Genomic DNA, 19,914 nt, shown 5'->3' on the forward strand with positions numbered 1-19,914 from the left:
TGAATTATTTAGAGATATTTACATAATTAATAGATTGGAGAGAACATTTGGTGAGTGTGACTCCTAGTCTGCAGAAAAAGCATTTCAATGTAAGAAATATTCCTTTCATAGACTTTCCTTGGTTTTAGAACATGAGCCAGTTTAGAAGGTCCTGTGCTGATGAATTAGGGACTGGAATCTCATCCGCTGGTACCCTGGCCTAGCATCTATTCTTTTTTATTCCTAAACAAGTTTTATTTTTAGAACAACGGTACGTGATAGACAAATTGTAAATATCTATAGACTTCCCATACCCTTCACCCAGTTTCCCCTGTTATTATCCTACATTACTACAGTATATTTGTTGCTATTAATGAATCATTTTTGGTTTATATTATAATTAGTTAAAGGTCACATTTTATTCAGATTTCCTTAGTTTTTTGCCTAATGTCCTTTTTCTGTTCCAGGACCGTATCCAGGACACCACATTCCATTTAGATCAGGGCTCCTTAGGCTCCTCTTGGCTCTGACAGTTGCTCTGACTTCCATTGTTTCTGATAACCTGGATGATTTTGAATAGTATTGGTCAGGTATTTGGTAGTATGTCTCTTTATTGACATTAGGCTGATATTTTTTCCCTGGTTAGACTGGGCTATGGGGTCTTGGTTAGGATACCACAGAGGTAAAGTTAACATGCCATTTTCATCATAGCATATCAAAAGTACATAAAGCTGGTAGAAGCATTTGGATGCAGGTTTTTGCATGGATGTAAATCCCTTGGGTAAATACCTAGGAGTGCAATTGCTGCATCATACGGCAAAACTATGTTAGGTTTTGTAAGAAACCCCAAACTATCTTCCAAAGTGGTTCTACCATTCTGCATTTCCCCAGCATGAATATCAGTACTTGCTGTTCTGCATCCTTGCCAGGAACTGATACCGTCAGAATTTTGAATTTGGTCATTCTAATAGGTGTGTAGTGGTACCTCATTATTGTTTTAATTTTGAATTCCTATTGACATATGATGTTAAGCATCTTTTCATATACTTATTTGACATTTCTATATATTCTCTGGTGAGGTATCTTTTTAGATCTTTCACTCATTTTTTATTTGTGTAGTTTTGTTTTCTTATTGCTGAATCTTAAGAATTCTTTGTATATTTTAGATACAAGTTCTTAATCAGATGTGTTTTGCAAATATTTTCTTTTGGTCTGTGGCCTGTCTTTGGAATCTTTTCAGAACATAAGTTTTTAATTCTCATATGGTTCAACTTAGCAATTTTTTCTTTCGAAGATTATGCTTCTGGTGTTGTATCTAAAAACTCATCATACAGCTCAGCTCAATTTTCTTTTATGTTTTCTTTTACAAGTTTCATAGATTTGCATTTTACAGTTAGTTTATGACTCATTTTGAGTTCATGTCTGTGAAAGGTGTAAGGTTTTTGTTTAGGTTCATTTCTGGGTTTTTGCATATGAATGTCCAGTTTGTTAAAGAGAAGGGCCACAGGCCCAAAATGGCATCACTTGTGCTAAAGCTCATGATACCAAACCTAGATTTAGTACCTGACCTAATTGCAGTTTTGACCTTCCTCAGAAATGTAATCTTATTCAACCACCTGAAATTTTCTAGTCAGTACTAATGAGGTAATCTGTCATGTGTGCTCTCTCTGTCACTCAGAAGAAGAGGCAATCTTCATGATAAAACCCTTGCTGTTCCCTTCCCCTCAAAAGAGGATCTCCTGGCCTGAAAGATTCCTGTCTTTTCTTTTGCTAATACCTTCTTACCCCACCCTCTATTTGACTATAAAAATCTTCCACTTTGTAGAACCCCTCAGATTGCCCTTCTAGTTGCTAGAGGGGATGCTGTCCCATTCATGACTCATTTAATAAAGCCAAATAGGTCTTCAAATTTATTCAATTGGATTTAACTTTTATCACAGATTTGGTGGCAACATCAGGATCTGAAGTGAACTTCTGACGGCATTCGGGAAAAACAAGAAACACAGGTGTGGTGCCCTGTGAACTCTTTTGAGTTCACAGTCTTTGTCACGGTGTCCAAGGGCCATTGGTAAGTTCTTCTCAGTTTGAGCTCTCCTCTCCTTTTTCATTTGAGCTCTCAATCTAATTGGTTTTCCTTTACAGGTCAGGTTGTTGTTGAAAAAACCAGGACCTTGTCACCGTAGTCAAATCAATGAACACAATGACAAGAGATTGAGGAAAAGAAAGTAATTTCTGTTTTTGCTAGCAAAATGAATATGTGAGGCCAGTGCCTTAAAACCCACTATCCTCTTGAAGTGCTAATAGCTAGTGTTTTTAAATGGAAATCCGTGGGAAGGAATGTATGGTACAAGGTTTTAGGTAGGGGAGAGGGAGCTGTGGCTTTGTAGGTTGGCACCTTCCCATCAGCCTGCATTTGGCCTTGCGGGGCTGTTTGCAGGGAGGATGATGGTGGGTAGGGGAAACTGCAGGTGGATGTCCTTGGTTGTCTGTCTCCATGATAAATGGTGGATTTCAGTGCCAGGATGTCAAAGAGTTCGGGTCTGGGAAGCCTCATCTTCTTGATATTCTCCGGATATCAGTTTCCCTGTAACAAAATTTCACAGGACCCATAACTAGCCAAATTTCAGTGTGAGCCTGAGTGTGAGACCACCTGGGCTTTAACAATTTGTAACTTCCATTTGCCTTGTGAAATTCAGGGATATCAAGGTTAAAAAAACTGATAGTTACATGTGAATGTAACTTAGAGAAGCAGGGAAAGGAGAGGAATGCTTTTTGTTTTAACCCCATATGTGTTGGGTTTAATGTAGGGGAATCAATATCAGGGCTGGCGTCAAGGTCAACTTGAGCTGGTAAGTGATTCTGCCTGGAGCCCAGTCGAGCTGGTAGGGGATACTTCACAAAGCCAGTTGAGATGGCTAATGGTTCTGCCCTGGGCCAGCCCCTAGAATTTCAGACTGCAATTACTCACATGGAAAACCCCATCCCTTAGCCCTATCCCTGAACTGCACATTGCAAACTGATGATGGTTCAGTCTACTGCTCCCCGTTTGTTTGGAATCCCTCCCCAGATTCAAGTTGGGAACTGATGGCGGCAGCTGCATTTCTCCGTTTTGTTTGTAATCAGTCCAGAGTCTTCATTCCTTGGGGTTTGCTGGTGTTTGGGTGGAGGAAATTCCTCCTTCCTTTCTTGTGTTCTTGGGGCTGGCCTAATAGTAAAATTGACACAAGACCAGATTAACAGTAGAACAATCTAATTTAATTACCTGCACATGGGAGCATCATAAAGAGTATGCTTGGAGAGTGAACAAAGCAGGCAGAATATGTATCTTTTACACCAGGACAGGAGACAGAAACTTAGGTTTGTGGTATGTAATTACCAAAGTTTGTTTACGCAGGTTCTTGGCCCTGAATTCCCTAGCTCTAGTGATAAGGATGCAGGGAGAACACCTTTCACATGGGAGATTTATTTCCTGCTTTCAGGGTGGACAGAGACAGGAGGATCAGAATGTCCTTTTTGCTTTAAGTAACTTTAACTCAAAATAGTCAATATGCCATTGTGGGACATCTTGAGGCAGCCTGTCCTGCGCCCCAACACTGGTCCAATCCTTTCCTCCAATACAAGGTTCCACTGGCATTGTTGGTGGTGCACATAGGGTCTTCTTGTGGCAAGGATGCAGTAACGTCTCTTGGTTACTGATGATATATTAAGGTGTACATGTTTGTCTTGTTTTGTGTAGATAAAGGCTAGTTGCTAGTGGGAATCTCAGAAGTCAAAAAAAGCTGCAAACGTTGGTGGGCATGGGTTGAGCCTTTAAAATCTGTTAGAACAATTGTCACCTTTAGCTTGACAGTAGGTCACCAGCATATCTCAAGAAAATTTGTGCACAATGAGGTCCCAATCCTGCTGCATGTGTTTCTTAGGTATTTGCTTGGCTCTAAGAAACCCAAAGCCCTAACTAAAAGAAATGGAATGCTTTATAGCCAAAGAATTGAGCACGCCGCCTTCCAGCACACCTGCTTATTTTATGTCCAAGAGCTGTAGACCCAGAGGCTGTATATATTTGCAAAAGAGGGAAAATCTTGTTGGAGGCAGCCTAGAATTGCAATGACCTTTGTGAGGAGCATTCCAAACATGTAAGAAAAGCAAGGGCTCCAAAATTCAATGCACTGGAAGATTCATTGCAAAAGGCTAAGGAAAATTAAAGAGATAGGTAACTAAAACAAAAAGCTTACTGGTGTGACTCCTACTGCTCCCCTCCATCTCCCTTTATGTGAGTGCTCATTCTAGTCATTCTCTTTCTGAATTGTTTTTCTGCTTTGAAGAGACTACAAGGGGCAAAAGAAAATCCACCATGCTAATAGCTTTACAGCTACAACAGCTCCAAGGCCAGAGGCCCAAAATAACACCTGGACCTCCCCCATTACACTCTCCTAAGTGTCCGTTATCAAAACACCAACCCAGCAATCACTGTCTTAATGGTAATCAACTAGGGCACTGGAGAGAGATTTTCCTCCCAGGTTCCATAGAAATTCTTCTCAAATGCCCTCCCATCTTCCTTCAAAGGAGGGCCCTCATATGAGACCCTTCCTAAGTTGATAAGACTCTGAGTGATTTTCTGGTAAACACCTAAGGGAAAACTAAAATGAAAATTAATGGGGTTGTTCAATACTGTCATAAATATTTATTGTTTTTCCTGGCTAAAACCTGACAAGATATTTGAAAAGATTGAATAAACTTTTGATCAGAAATTTGGCCAAATTGGAAACCGATATTTGGTGCCTGCCAGGAAATTTTTTTAAGCCTTCTTTCCTAAGCTAACAGTACCAGAGGGAAAGCAATATTCCCACAGAAGGTGGATGGGTGTGTCATTCCTTTGATATCATTTAAACGACAACACAACTCTTTGGGGAATCAGAAATAACTATCTTTGTGCTGAAAATCTCTGAAGGGCCAGAGGTGTAACTCTAGAGAGTGGTTTACGGTTCAACTTTTGCCACTTCCAAAACCTCCCCCTTTCGTGTCAAAATGCTTATAGATATTGAGACATTAGAAACTGTGTTCAAATCTGTCAAACCATACAATGCTAATGGAAAAGACACTTCATAATTGTTTACTTCTTAATTATTACTTCTTAATTTTCACTAGAAATTAAAATTCTTAAGGGTTACGAATTCTAATATATGTAACTAAAGTACTAGAAATAATAGGGGAAACAACTCTAACTGCAAGGAAAGTAGAATGTGTTTTTGGTTAAGAAAAGATATGAAGTATGAAGATGCATTCTTGTTAAGGGAAATGAGACTAAATTTGTCTAAACTAGAACTTCTGGTTATTTCTGAAAGGATAGGAGGGGAATAAGAGACAAATTTAAGAAGAGAGAGAGAGAATTTTACCTTGTGTAATCAAACTGGCTAAAATTAGATTATTGTTATAACGACAATAATGTTAAGCTTTAATATCACTAGTGTGCTTATGCTTAAGTAAAACTAAAATTTAGTTTTCTTTCATCTGCTAAAGAACAAAGTTCTCTGAGAGTATTGGTAGACTTTTTTTTTTTTTTTTTTTGTGAGAAGGATTAGCCCTGAGCTAACATCCATTGTCAATCCTCCTCTTTTTTCTGAGGAAGATTGGCCCTGGGGTCACATGCATGCCCATCATCCCCTACTGTATATGAGATGCCACCACAGCATGGCCTAACGTGAAGTGGTGCATCAGTCCATGCCCAGGATCTGAACCTGCAAACCCCAGGCCACCAAAGTGGAGCACATGAACTTAGCTGCTACACCACCATGCCAGCTCAGTAGGCTTTTGATAAAATATTGTGAAAAGTTTTCTGCCTGGACAGCAAAGATTTTGTGTCTTACCAACTGTGCTTTGCACTATCTTCATCAGGGCTGATTGCTTAACATCGAGTCTTCTTAATATTAAAAGAGCTAAGTTTGGTAACAATTATGTAACCTTCTATATTTGTTTTAAAGTCTTTTTTTGGTACTTTGGTTAAATAGATAATTAAGTATTGTTTCATGATAATTTGTGACCCTATTTAGTCAAGTGTTCAAAACTTTTGATATCTTTGACTTCCCATAATCAAATTCTAGAAATGAAGTCTTTTCGACTTGAGAAAAACTTTGGGATCTTTCCAAAGGGCCCCTGGAGCATCCTAAAGTTTTTTTAAACTAATTAGTCTTACATGGTATGTTAAATTACATGGGAAGCATTGTCAAATACAAAGTAATCCTAAGCCTTCTTTATGTTGTATTTGCATAGGTATATGTGTCCTAGAAATTGTGTAAAGTTCCTAGAAATCTGGTATGTCCTGGTATAAAATGTTTTCATCAAAATTGAAGCTCACAATAAAAGGACTGAATCTGAGTGTTGGAGAAATGCTCTAGCTGACTATCATTAAAGGTAGAAGCAACAGAATCTTTAAAGATTGTAACACATATAGATGAAGTCCTTTCTGTTTCTGCAAAAAATGACCCCACATTGCCATATTTTTGCCATCCTGATGTTTTTGCAACGTAGCAATAGTCTGCATCTGAATCTGAGAAATTAAAATTAGTAAACGATGGCTATAAATTAAATGAACAGTTGGGGCTATGGGAAATCCAAGATGGCCACTTGATTCTTCCCAGCTCTCTGGCAAAGCCCATTTTCATGATTTGCATTCTTTCACCCACCATAGTGCATTTAAGATGACTCAAATTATGAATAAACATAGTGGGAATAGTTCTACAGAGTTACAAAAACAGTCTATCAGCAATGTCTGACCTGCAAGGTCCATAACCCTGGAAAAACTATTTTTGTCCCCAGAGGCCTCAAACTTTCTCCCTCTGGACAAATGGAACACTTGGAGCTGCCACTTACTATGTGTTATCAATATGTTCTTGTTATTGTATATATATTTTTTGGATGAGTTGGAGCATTCCTTCGCCACAAGATCAATGCCTTCACCGTGGCTGAAGCTACTGGTCTCTCCTGGCCTAAGGCATTTTCTTCGTCTTGCTAGCTATTTGAGGAACCTCTTTGGGAAACATAAACTCACTCTGCATGAGATAGTCACCAGCAGACCAAAGTTAATTGGTATAAAACTTTCTCCTGATCTCTTGTTTTCTCATGCATGTATGACCAGCTGCTGGAAATATTTGATGTCTTATGCTCTAGCCTGTCATCAACAGGTTAAAGAAGCCTCCCCAGATCCCAGTTCAAAGGATCCTGTGGTTTCAGTCTAGAGCCTGGTGACTGGGTATTCTGGAAGTGTCATCAGCCCTCGAGCTCCATTGGAAGAGACCTTACCAAAAACTCCTGACCCCTAACATTGCTACAAAACTAGAAGACACTGAGCCTTGGATAAACATCTCTCAGCTAAAGAAGGCTCCACTTGACATCTGGACCTGTACAGATGCTGGAAATCTCCAATTCAAACTGACAGGGAAGAGAAGAAGGTGATATTGAGGTAGGCTGCTTCTGCCCAAGATGATGGATCAAGACTTCGTACTTTAACTAAACATAAAACCCTTTCTTCCTTTCTTTCTTTCCTTTACCCCAACATTGGCCTGGAAAGATAAAGCCATCATCCTTATCCTTCAGGACATTGCTATGGGAGGTAACATCTGAAAGATAGAACAAATTTTTATTTCAGGCTAGGAGAAAATCTAAGTGACCCCTCACTTGAACAGGCAAATCTGACAATTCCTGGGAATGAATCCATTAACAGTGCCACCTTAGTGGAAGTGGTTTGTGCCCCAACATGATTTATTTTTGTCTGTGGTGACTGTCATTCTCTTTGGACCTATAAATGCCTAGATGGCTGGCACAGAGCTGGACGATGCCTCTTAGGTTATCTAATTTTGCCCCTAACTGTTCTAGAAAGGAAGTAGGAAGAGGTCTAGGCTTTTACGATTGAGGATTGATTTCTTTTGGCACTTCCCTACTTCCCTGGTCAGGAGTAAATACAAATGAGGCTATAATCAGGAATCTCTCCTTAGCTCTTGAAAATATTGCAGAATTTACCGTCAAAGCAATAGCTGCCGAACAAAATCTGTATACTTTCTGGCCAAAATTGTTCTTGATAATAGAATAGCCCTTGATTACCTTTTAAATGAGCAAGGAAGTGTCTGCATTGGCTAATACAACCTGCTACACCTATATCAACACTTCTGGAGAAGTTGAAACTCAGTTACATAAGATCGCGGCGCAAGCCACTTGGCTTAAAAAGATGACTCCTTCAATGGGTCTTTCTTTGACTTATTTGATCTTGATTGGTTTGGCACTTGGGGGCTATAGCTCCAAAGTGCCCTCCAAACGTTGGGAATTATCTTGTTTATAGTTGTGATAAATATCCCCCTGAAGCATTGTATTCTTTCAAGATTTCAATGTATGTTTGCAGCCAATAACTAACAGGCAAATGATCTCCCTAATCCTGGAACATCAGAAAAGAAGTGAAAAGAATAACCAATTTAAGGATTAAGAACCTGGAACCACGGCCTGTCAATGTCACAGGGATTAAGCAAAATATCCTGACTTAGGGGTACTATACCATGAATCAACATAGCTATGAGAACTACAGAGAGGTAACTGAGAGTAGCACTAATGCCTTAAATTTTGATCACATCCCTCAGTCAAGGTGCGAGTCTGATCAAAAGGGGGGAATTGTTAAAGAGAAAAACCACAGGCCCCAAATGGCATCACTTGTGCTAAATCCCATGATGACAAACCTAGATTTAATACATGATCTAATTGCAGTTTTGACCTTCCTCAAAAATGTGATCTTAATCAACCAGTGTGGAATTTTCTGCCCAGTACCAATGAGGTAATCTGTCATATGGACCTTGTCTATCACTCAGAAGAAGAAGAGGCAATCTGCATGATAAAATCCTTGCTGTTCCTCTCCTGCATAAGATGTCTTGGCCAGAAACAAACATTTCTTTTCTTTGGTAATACCTTATTGGCTGACCCTCCTCTTGCCTATGAAAACCTTCCACTTAGCACAACCCTTTGGAGTGCCCTTCTAGTTGCTTGAGGGCATGCTGCCCAGATCATGAATCATTTAATAGGGTCAATTAGATATTCAAATTTACTCTGTTGAATTTTATTTTTCAATGAGTTGTTCCAGCACCATTTTTTGGAAAGTCTATCCTTTTTCTATTGAATTGCCTTTGTTCCTTTGTCAAGGGTCAATTGACTATTTCTGGGATCTCTATTCTGTTCCTATGATCTATGTGTCTGTTCTTTTTCATTGTCATGCTATCTTGACTACTATAGCTTTAAAGTAAATCTTACAATTTTGTTCTTTTTCTTCAGTACATGTTGGCTGGTCTAGGTCATTTGCTCTCTCTGTAAGTGTTGAATGTATTTTTAAATATCTACAAAGTAGCTTGCTGGAATTTTGATTGGTATTGCATTGAATCTATACATCAAGTTGGGAAGAATTGAAATCTTATCAGTATTGAGTCTTTCAATCTACGAACACAGAATATCTCTGCACTTATTTAGCTAGTATTCTTTGATTTCTTTTATCAGAGTTTTGTAGTATTCTGCATATCTAGCTACCTTTTCATTTGAAAGTTTTGGCTTGTGATCTTCCTAAGAAACATCATAGGAAGTAAAAATTGTTCTGTCCATCCAATGCTCATAAAGCTAGACACTGAAATTGTACTTTTCTTGTTATGCACTTCATAGGAACTGAAGTGTTATTTCCCTAACATTAAGTACCTTTCCCAAGACCTATTAAGTCCACAAAGCTAAGCCTCAGTGAGTCAGGTTAATGCCAGCCTCAGTGACCTCACACTAAAGTCACAGAGGATCTCACACCAGGGTTCTAGAAACCTTCCTCATTAAGGCGTTAGAAATTCTCGCACTAAAGTCACAGAGGCCTTACAGTAAGGCCATGGAGGTCTTACTAAAGCCATAGAGATCTCTTACCAAGTTCCAAATGTCTCACTCAGCTTTTGGGTCCTATGTGCTTCTTGGCTTAGAATCCCAGGAAGTTTTGCATGACTCCCAAGTAGATTCTTCAAATTTCAACAAATGAAACTTGTAAGGTGTATCTCAGAAGTTTCTTTTGTCACTTAAATACAGTGAAAACCACTAGATTGTCTCATATTGCTCTTTATGCTTTACACATTGGGCCAAATAGCAATCGCTAATCTGCCTTAATAGTCTTCAGGATTATGATGACAGGAAGGTAAAGAGTCCCATGGGACTTTTTTTTTATCTGATCAGTTCTTCATCTTTGACCTCAGAGGATCAATTTGTACCCAGTTCTTCTCTAATGATCTGACATTAGATAGAAATGATTATTACTTAGTTCTTGGTCCTGGACCTGTCACCACTTTATTGCCCCAAGTAACTCAAAGGATGTTTTGGAAGAACTTAACTGTTTCTCCAAGTTGTTTTCTTAGTTATTTTAAAAGATACAATCACCAATCGCCCTGAATTGGTCTAAACCCCACTGCAAGTGATATGCCTGGGCAACAGGTGGAGAAGAGCCCAAGAGATTATATTTGCTTCATTATTTGTTAAGATATCTACCCCAGGGGGAGTTTAGGCCTTATTACCATAATGTGTGATGTATGTGTAAACATGTTCTCCAACTAAGCCTTTTCCAACTAAGCCTGTGCATATACACCTCTCCTTTTTGAACATTCATTCCCCCTTCAAAATAAAAGGCCCCTGTTTTCCCTTTCTTGGGAGGTACAGCTTTGGAAGGGATTCCCTGTTGTCTCTTTACCTGTTGAAAATAAATTTTACTTTGTGTGACAACTACTTCTGGTGAAGGCCTTGATTTAAACTCACCAAGAAGTGGACTCACTTTGGTCCAGTAACAGAACTGGATGGTAATGACTATTAGTAGTCACTAGTACTTGTGATACCGGCTCAATACAATGTTGACATAAGGGAAACCATATTGTAGAAAAGAAACCATATTGCAACTTTGGATGACCTCTGACTAACTCTGGACTTTATGGCCCCTCCCAGCTGCAGTAAGTTGATAACTTTGTTCTTTTGAGTTCCTTAGGAATGTGATGACCCCTGGGCAGAGGGTCTATGCTGATAGCCATCATCAATGACAACTGAAAGATCAAGATATTGGGCATTGCTCTAGTCTCTGATGCATATCAAGTAAAACAAAAGACTGCCAGGAACTAAGACCAGACGGATGCTCCCACTCTGAGACCAGCTGCCTCCACCCAGTAATCAGGTGGATGTCCCCACCTTGAGACCAGATGCTTCCCCCACTTAGAAACCAGCCCTCTATATAACTGGCCTGTAGTGTTTGTTCTAGAAGATGGGTTTTTTTTGTACATGAGTCAGCCATCTTCCCTCTTGATAGCAAGCTGTAATAAAGCTCTCTCTCTCCTACCACCTTGCCTCTTGACTATTGGTATGTCTTGTGGTGGGAAGATGAATCCCCTTTTTGGGCAGTAACACTTGTATATAGTTTAAAAGTTTACAAGCATTTTTGCATATTCTATCCTTTTTAATATTTAATTTTGTGACTTAGGATCTGTGTTTACTCTATTTTGAGAAAGAATGTCCACAAAACCCATTGCTAGATTGGTAAATTCTAAATGCACTTTAATTCTCATAAAGGAAGAAGCTGAGGCTCAGAGAAAAGGGTCAGTCAGTCAGTGAGGAAGCTGGTCTCCATTCCAGGTACCACCCAGTACTTTCCATGGTACTACACATCCTTCCCTGCCCTTTTACTCATGCCTTTGAATGGGGAAATGGCATCAGAGTCCCCAAAGGAGGAGTGAATAAATTAAAATAACAGCAGAGATCAAGATCTGAGGCCCTAGGGAGATGCAGCTCACTGAATCTGACTCACTTGAAGGTGCCAAAACTGGTCTATTGTATTGAACATAATACACAATGGGAAAGTGGCATTGCGGTACAGAGAGTGCCTTTTCTCCAGCTAGGAGGGAATAAATTAATACATTCAGTTTCAAATATCTGCCCCTAAGTCAAGTTTGAGTCTCTGTGGAAATGAAAAAGAAGATAATATGTGAACTGTATTGTTGAACCACTAAATGTAGCATAACATAGGTATTAAGATCCTACATTCTGGAGCCAGAGGGTCTGGGTTTGAATCCCAGTCCATAACTTGTTAGCTTTGTGACTAATTTTTCTGATCATCAATTCTGATTTGTTGAGATTTTTCCCCACACCACCAAGCAATTCTCTGACACCAGTTGGGTGTCCTAAAATTTGAGTAAGTTTTGACACTATCTACCCAGCGATAGCATCAGATTCAACAGGTTAAGTTTCAAGCCCACAAGACTGCCCTCCACTTCAGAACCAATTGCAACTCCAGGTTGTTGCCTGTACTTCTGACCTACTGGCTACTAATCAGAGGTTCTCACAACCCTTTCCTTGAGTTTGATTAATTTGCTAGAATGACTCACAGAACACAGGAAACCAGTTTACTCACTAGACTACTGGTTTATTACAAAGGATATTAAAGGATAGAAATCAACAGCCAGCAGAAGAAATACATAAGGTCAGGTCCCAAACAAACAAGCTTCTGTCCTTGAGGAGTTTGGGGCCTGGCACAGTGGCACATGGAAGGATTCTGGCTCCCCAACATGGAAGGTCTCTGAGCCCACTCTTTTTGGGCTTTTTTATGGAGACATAGACATGATTGAGTAAATCATTGGTCATTTGTTATCTACTCAACATCTAGCCCCCTCCCCTCCCTGGGTGTAAGGGGGTGGAACTGAAAGCTCCAACTCTCTAATCACTTGGTTGGTTCCCCTGGCAACTGACTCCCATCCTTTGATGTGGTCTCAAAGTAGCCTCATTAACATAACAAAAGTCACCTTTATTTCTCTTTTTACTTAGGCATCTCTAAGAGTTTTAGGAGCTTTGTGCCACAAATAAGGACAAAAACCAAATATATATTTCTTCATATAAATCACAATATACCAAGGAACTTGGGCTGATTACTTAACCTCTTTGTGTCTTGGTTTTTCTGTTTTTTAAAATAAGAATGATAATATTGTAATAATTAATTACATTATTAATACATTAATAGTTTAAATTAATTAACACATGAAAAGCATTTAGAACAGTGCCTGGCATATATTATTTATTGTTGTTATTATTCTACCATGGGTGTTGATGAGAAAGATTGTGCTAAGTGGAAACAATTTGCTTGAGATTAAAACAAAAATAAAATAATATTCTTACCCTGGGCTTTGAGAGTCTTCTGTGGGTCAACATATGTAAATTAAACATCAGTTGTTCCAACACAAAATATATAGCTCATTTCTACACTTACATTGTGTGTTTCATTGGTATTAAACTGTTTGATCTGTAGGGTTGGGGTAGGGGAGGGAATCAGAGATAATTTCTTTAACCCCACTGTTGGGGAAGAGGAAGAATCCCCCTCCACCCTTTCCATTAAGGTTCTTATGGCTGGCCAAATAATTAAAAAGGCAGGTCAGCAGGAGAAAATAATATCAAGTTTAATAACATGTATACAGGGGAGAAACCAGGGAAACTGAGTTTCTCAACACAATGGCAGCGATTCTCTTCTTAAATACTATCATCAGCTAAAGACAAAGGAGGATGTTGGGGGTGGGGAGGCAGACAGAAGGGAGACAGAAATTACAGTAATCAAGGGTATGTAAATTTAAGTCTTTTCCTTCCATACTGAAAAGAGCTTTCACAGATAAGGCCATCCACCCCCCTTCCCAATACAGAGAGGGAGATACCTTTACAAATGGAGATTTTCCTTATAAATGTAAATGTTTATCTGGCAACTCTTTGCAGGGCCACCTAGAGAATGTGGCCTGGGAGAGACAGAATTTTTGATAAGATGGGCTTGTTGGTGCCTTTCCTATTGTAACATCTATTTTACGTTATATTATAGCCATCATATGATAGTGACTCCTTCCTGGAACAGATCTTCTATGTTAAATTCTTTAGGCAGTTTAGGAGAGGTCAAATGTCTGTCAGAGAAAATAATCAAGGTAAAGAGATACATTTCAGGTGGCCAATTTTGATCTCCCACAGTCCCACCTTTGAAACTAAAAGTTTCACAGTCGTTTTGAAACTTAAAGTAGTTTCATAGTCCAGAAGCTGACTTGGAAGATTGTTTCATCTCACAGAACACATTTCTTAGTCCTGACAATAAATCAGTCCAGTTAAGTTCGATTTAGAAGGTGGTGATGCAAGTGTATATTGTGGAAGCAAGCAATCAAGTATTTAATAAGCATTTCTATGGAAACAAAAGAAAAACAAGGTTAATGGTTGGAGCAAATTGTAAACCAGTTTCTGGCTTCAGAGGACAACCAGTTAAGATTTTTAGATGTCAGCGTCAAAACATCTTTTGCAGTTTAAGATGTCTCTGATAATGTCATTGGGTAATCTCTCAAGTTTATACCAAGTCCATCAGCTTCAGTTTGTAAGGTTTCAGGAAAAAGGGCAGGTTTAGTTTTTAGTGATTCCAAATGAAAATGATGGAAGAAATCAAAAACCTTAGTTTGGAGATCTGTAGTCAGATATTTTAGGAGTCTGGAAGAATTCAGGATCTAGTCCAGTTAAGAGATATAAAAGAAAAACATTAAAAGATGATTAACAAAACTAGGATCTAGTATCCACAAATGTATATATTAGAGTTTCCATTGAAGTAATTTTTCTCTCTATAATCACCCTCACTTTGGGCTGGCCCCATGGCTTAGTGGTTAAGTGTGCACGCTCCACTACTGGTGGCCCGGGTTTGGATCCCGGACACGCACCGACACACTGCTTCTCCAGCCATGCTGAGGCCACGTCCCACATACAACAACTAGAAGGATGTGCAACTATGACATACAATTATCTACTGGGGCTTTGGGGAAAAAATAAAAGGAGGAAGATTGGCAATAGATGTTAGCTCAGAGCCAGTCTTCCTCAGCAAAAAGAGGAGGATTAGCATGGATGTTAGCTCAGGGCTGATCTTCCTCAAAAAAATAAATAAATAAATAAAATCACCCCCATTTTTATCAAAGATAGCCAAATTCAGACTAACTAGTTTGTAATATAAGTTTAGTTTCAATAAGTTTGGTCCAATTATTTACATAAGTACAGCAAGAATAGCCAATGATCATATAGGCTCTTTTATTTATTTATTTTATTTATTTTTTGTGAAGAAGATCAGCCCTGAGCTAACATCCATGCCAATCCTCCTCTTTTTGCTGAGGAAGACCGGCCCTGAGCTAACATCTATTGCCAATCCTCCTCCTTTTTTCCCTTTTTCTCCCCAAATCTCCAGTAGATAGTTGTATGTCATAGTTGCACATCCTTCTAGTTGCTGTATGTGGGACACCGCCTCAGCATGGCCGGACAAGCGGTGCGTCGGTGTGTGCCCAGGATCTGAACCCAGGCTGCCAGTAGTGGAGCATGCACACTTAACCGCTAAGCCATGGGCTAGCCCCTAGGCTCTTTTAAATTTGCTTTGCTGGAACTCTTTATAAGGAATATCAGATTGAAATTAAAAGGCCTCTTGAGGCCAGGAAAGCCAAGCCAAGGACTTTTGTCATCAGACTTCACCTGCAATACCTACAGATTTGGGTGAATTCTTCTCTTCTTGAGGTTTTCCCAAAATATTTCGAGGTCCCTTGTATCTGCCAGATAAGTGACGTTCTTTACTTATCCAGTAAGTGCTGCTTGGAACATAAGTTACCAGGTGAATATTTCCAAGTGGCTTTATTCCATAAAGTTCAATCTTTATTCCTCAAAAACTGTACGGTTATATCGCAAATATGATGTTCCAGTCACAGCCTCGGTAATATAACCAATGTTTCCAGTTGTGTCCTATTATAAGGAGAACAGATTCTTATTGGAATTGATACTGGCTCAAGACAAGGTTGACATAAGGGAAGCCATATTGTAGAAAAGAAGCCCTATTGTAACCTTGAATGACCTCTGACAAACTAACCCAGCTGGATATTCACTCTCCAGGAGATCTAACTGCTCTCTAGATTTTATGACCCCTGCCTGTGCATATACCTCCCAGCTGCAATAAGAGGATAACTTTGTATTTTGAGTTCCTTAGGAATGTGATGACCCCCAAACAGAGAATCTATGCTGATAGCCATCATCAGTGAAAACTGAAAGATCTGGTGTGGCACTCCCAGTCTGTAACACCAGAAGGTCAACATTCCTAACCCCCTCACCAATAACTCATAGGCCTATATAACTGCCGTAGATTTGTGCCCCCTTAAGATGGTTCTTTTGGACATGAGTCAGCCATCTTCCTTCTTGCTAGCAAGCTGTAATTAAAAAAAAGTCCTATTTCTCCTACCACATTACCTCTTGACTATTGGCATGTCTTGCAGCCAGCAGAAGGCTCCACGTTGGGCAGTAACAATTTGGCGACCCAGATGGGATGTTAAGTCCTGCTTGTGGCAAGCCAACCTCAGACAGATGGCCTGTTGGGTAAGTCCCTAACGGCTGCCAAGGCTCTGTTTGTCTCGGGGGATCTGCCCTACTTGCTCTCCTGTGCCAACACCGGCTGCCTCCTAACGCTGATGTGGTAGAAAGAGAAATGGCTACATCTGGTGGGTTGACGGGCTCACATCTGGAGTAGAGTAAGTCACCTCAGGGGTCCACCACCGAGAACTTTACTTCTCCTCCATCTGGTGCCCCCTCTTTGAGAAGGGGGACCATCTGGTTAATAGGGTGCCCTGCCAGAGTGGGAAGAAGAATAGGACTTCATGCAGAATCTAGGAACAAGTGTCTAGTTTGTCTGTGTCTATAAAGAGCTCCAAGATCAGACGTCTTGTGGGTTTGGGTGAGTGACCTTGTTAAAATGTGTGTGTACCTAAAATTGTCTAATATCTTGTCAGGATTGTGGGTTAGAGGCACCACTGGTGAGATTTGGTTGCTGGGTTCAAGTCCCAAGGCTAGGATTGTGGGAGACGATATAAAGGTTACAGCCGCTGAGGCACTAAAAAGGATCGGGTGAGTCCTGAACTCTGGGGTAGCGTCCCAGAGTACCCTGGGTTAGAGTCTCAGAGATTAGCTTTCTGTGTCTGTTCATGTCTGTCTATGTTTGACTGTGTTATTTGTTAAAGTTGGCTGCTTGGGGACTGAGTTTCTTGGTGACCGTGACAAACTGCCTTTTAGACTAATCTTATGGGAGTCTTCTGACTCCAAAGAAGAGAGGCACTGTTCCCTCTAGTCCTTTGAGACATTCCCAGGTGACTGGGGACTTTACAGAGGTGTTGGGGTGTCTGCCTATGACGTGCAATGGCCTCATAGGGACCCCTCCTGAAGAACATATCTTACTGGGCTGTCATTGTTCGTGGTGAGGCAATTGACAGCGGCAGCTCGTCCGGGGCTTAAATCACCTGAACTTTGTGGGTACCGGGACACATAAGGGAAAGAGTTGACCTCTTGATTATTCTTGGGGGAGCTGCTCCCACTAGCTCACTATCAGACTTTGTTGCGGCCACCTTGATAGAAGCCCCCCTAAAAGGGAGATAACTGTAAAAAGCTGGCAAGATATCCTGGGATAATTTAAAATTACAGTGGCCACTTTGGGCTCTTTTTGAGCCTCCAAACCAAGGAACAAGGAAAAATCTTTAATCTTTAAAGAGTCAAGGGCTCCACCTTTTGACCAAAAGTTTCCAAAAGTTGTAAATATTTACAGAGAACAGCAGAATCTTACCAAGCTTTTTTTGTGTCCTGAGGGCTTGCCTTGATAATTGTCAGGTTGTGGGGGGGAGTCCCAAAATACGGTCAGATGAAAATAGGGTGCACCTCATTTTGTGGTCAGAGATAGTCAGACAGAAATGCGGGTTGCACTCCTGTTTGTGGCTAAGAGTCCCACCAAACTGTCGTCAGCCTCAGGGGAATTACATTGGCTATTTGAAGAAAGCCTTGGCTGGGCCTTCATTGTAAGGGTCTTGATTTTAGGAATGCCTTAAATTTTCGTGATCTGATTCTAGCGACAGCATAAAGATACTTTTGATCAACAGTGTCTAAATTCTGAAACAATGGGAAACACTAATTCGATCCCCACCTGAAATGCCTTATGCTGCATTCTCCTGAATTGGGCGACTTTCAGCTACAGGTAAGCAGTAGGAGCTACTGCATATTCATTGGTTTATTGATCCTTCTCCTCCCAGAGACGGTTGCTATTTTCTCTTGTTTCTGTTTTTTTGTGTCATTTGTCATAAAGGAAAACCCATAGAGCAAGATGCAGGCAGCTCCACAAGACTCTTGTCTGGGCAGGCCCGCAGTAGCTTTGCTGTAGGGCCCCGCCTATGGAGTATGCGCACGAGGTGGAAGCTATTGCTAACAGGGCATCTTGGAAGCCAAAAGAGCCACAATATTGGTGGGTGCAGGTCAAGCAGTTAAAAGCCATTAGGGTGCTTACCACCTCCAGAAGTCTCACATGAAAGGATAAGTTGGGTCACAGAATGGGGTAGATGACACAGGTCCCGTGCCAACTTCAAGAAAATGTCTGTGCAATGACAAGACACTCTGTAAAGCACACACAGTCCCCAACCCCGTGGCACCTCAACTCTAGGTATTAGTCTGGCTCAAAGAGACCCAAAGCATAGCTAAAGCTGTTAATGTGCATAACAGATGAGGTTTTTTCCTCTTTTTGTCTTGTTCTATGTCTTGAGAACTTGGCTTTGTTATCTCTTTGGTCATAAGGAGTCCCAGTCCATCAGGGACCTTTGTTGTCTGAATCTTTGTTCTTTGTTGGTGCACTACCGACTGTGCAGTGAAGGCCTTTGCTTTCTTGGGCTGTTTTTTTTTTTGGAGTGAACTTTCTGGATCTTGTGAGGGCTACTCCTTTTGCACTCTCTTTTGGGGATGCCTTATGTCCACAGTTAAGCCATAAATGCTTGTAGATATTGGGATATTAAAAACTGACAAGGCAGATATCCCCCAGAAACTCCATCTTGGGGAAAACTCAAGTGGCTTCTCTGTACCTTTATGATGTAATTGGACTGGTAGATCAACCTAGAATGTCTTTTCAGTTACAACCCAATTTCTGAGAAATTAAGAGCAATTGTCATTAAAAAAATCCTTGTAAGACTGGAAAAGCAGCTCCAGAGGCAGTTCAGAGTCCACCCAGTTCCTTTATCTCAAAAAGGATTATCGTCTCGCCCCGCTCTGGGAAGTGTTATCTAGCTCATCATCAATTCCTAAGACTGAAGAAAGAAAGAAAGAAAAAAAAAAAGTAAAATTGCCAAAAAATGGCCATAGGAGCACGCCTGGCCAAAATCTAGCATCTCGAGTGTCTTCCCCACAAATATTGGTAAAAAAGGCTTAAAACAAAAATTTATATTCATAATTGAGGCACCTTGTACCTGATTCATGGCAGTAATAGCTGTGCAGTCTCTGTGTATGTGTGTCTGTTACCTATGTGTAATATTTTACCTCCGGATGGTATGGTCAAAATTAAGAGCTCTATTTAATTGACTTAAAGTAAGCACTTGCAAAAATTATTTCTAAATGCAGTTAACCCAACAGTCCTTTAAGTTAACATGATATAAATTAATCTTTGGTAAATTAAAGCTGGTTTAAGTTTGTTCATCTGATTGACAATTGTTGAAAACAAATGATTTAGATAGATAAAAATAAGTAAGAGTTTTGGGGTACAATAATTATGTTTTGTGGTCTGTATACTTGGGAAAAACAGCTTCCAAAATTCCTTTTGGTATCTTAAAACTTGAGAGTTTTTGATAAAATTTCATTGAGTATCTGGGTCATTTTCAAATAAGGTAAAATACTGAAACATTATTGCTAAACATATCTAAATTTATCTACTTTTGGCTTATTACAGAAAACTAGAAGGTATTTTGGGTCTATTAGTAAACATGTCTTGTGTTTTATTAAAAGATTGTACTATAAAGTAACATGTTTCCAGAAATTATGAAAAGTGTTGGCAATAATTTGCCAAGAAATAAATTTGCCAAGCCACAGAAT

General features: G+C 40.0%; 1 long non-coding RNA gene across 1 annotated transcript; it reads left to right on the forward strand.

Annotated features, from left to right (window-relative positions):
• Window positions 1–1,819: 1,819 nt before the first annotated feature.
• On the forward strand, window positions 1,820–12,928 carry LOC147914799 (uncharacterized). The gene is made up of 3 exons (XR_015554992.1): window positions 1,820–2,047; window positions 7,158–7,435; window positions 11,000–12,928. It is a non-coding gene; the product is annotated as an uncharacterized LOC147914799 (long non-coding RNA).
• The last annotated feature ends 6,986 nt before the right edge of the window (window positions 12,929–19,914 follow it).

The sequence above is a fragment of the Ceratotherium simum genome, chromosome 17 (genome assembly GCF_057802395.1).
Source record: "Ceratotherium simum simum isolate JZ-2026a chromosome 17, ASM5780239v1, whole genome shotgun sequence".
NCBI lineage: Eukaryota > Metazoa > Chordata > Mammalia > Perissodactyla > Rhinocerotidae > Ceratotherium > Ceratotherium simum.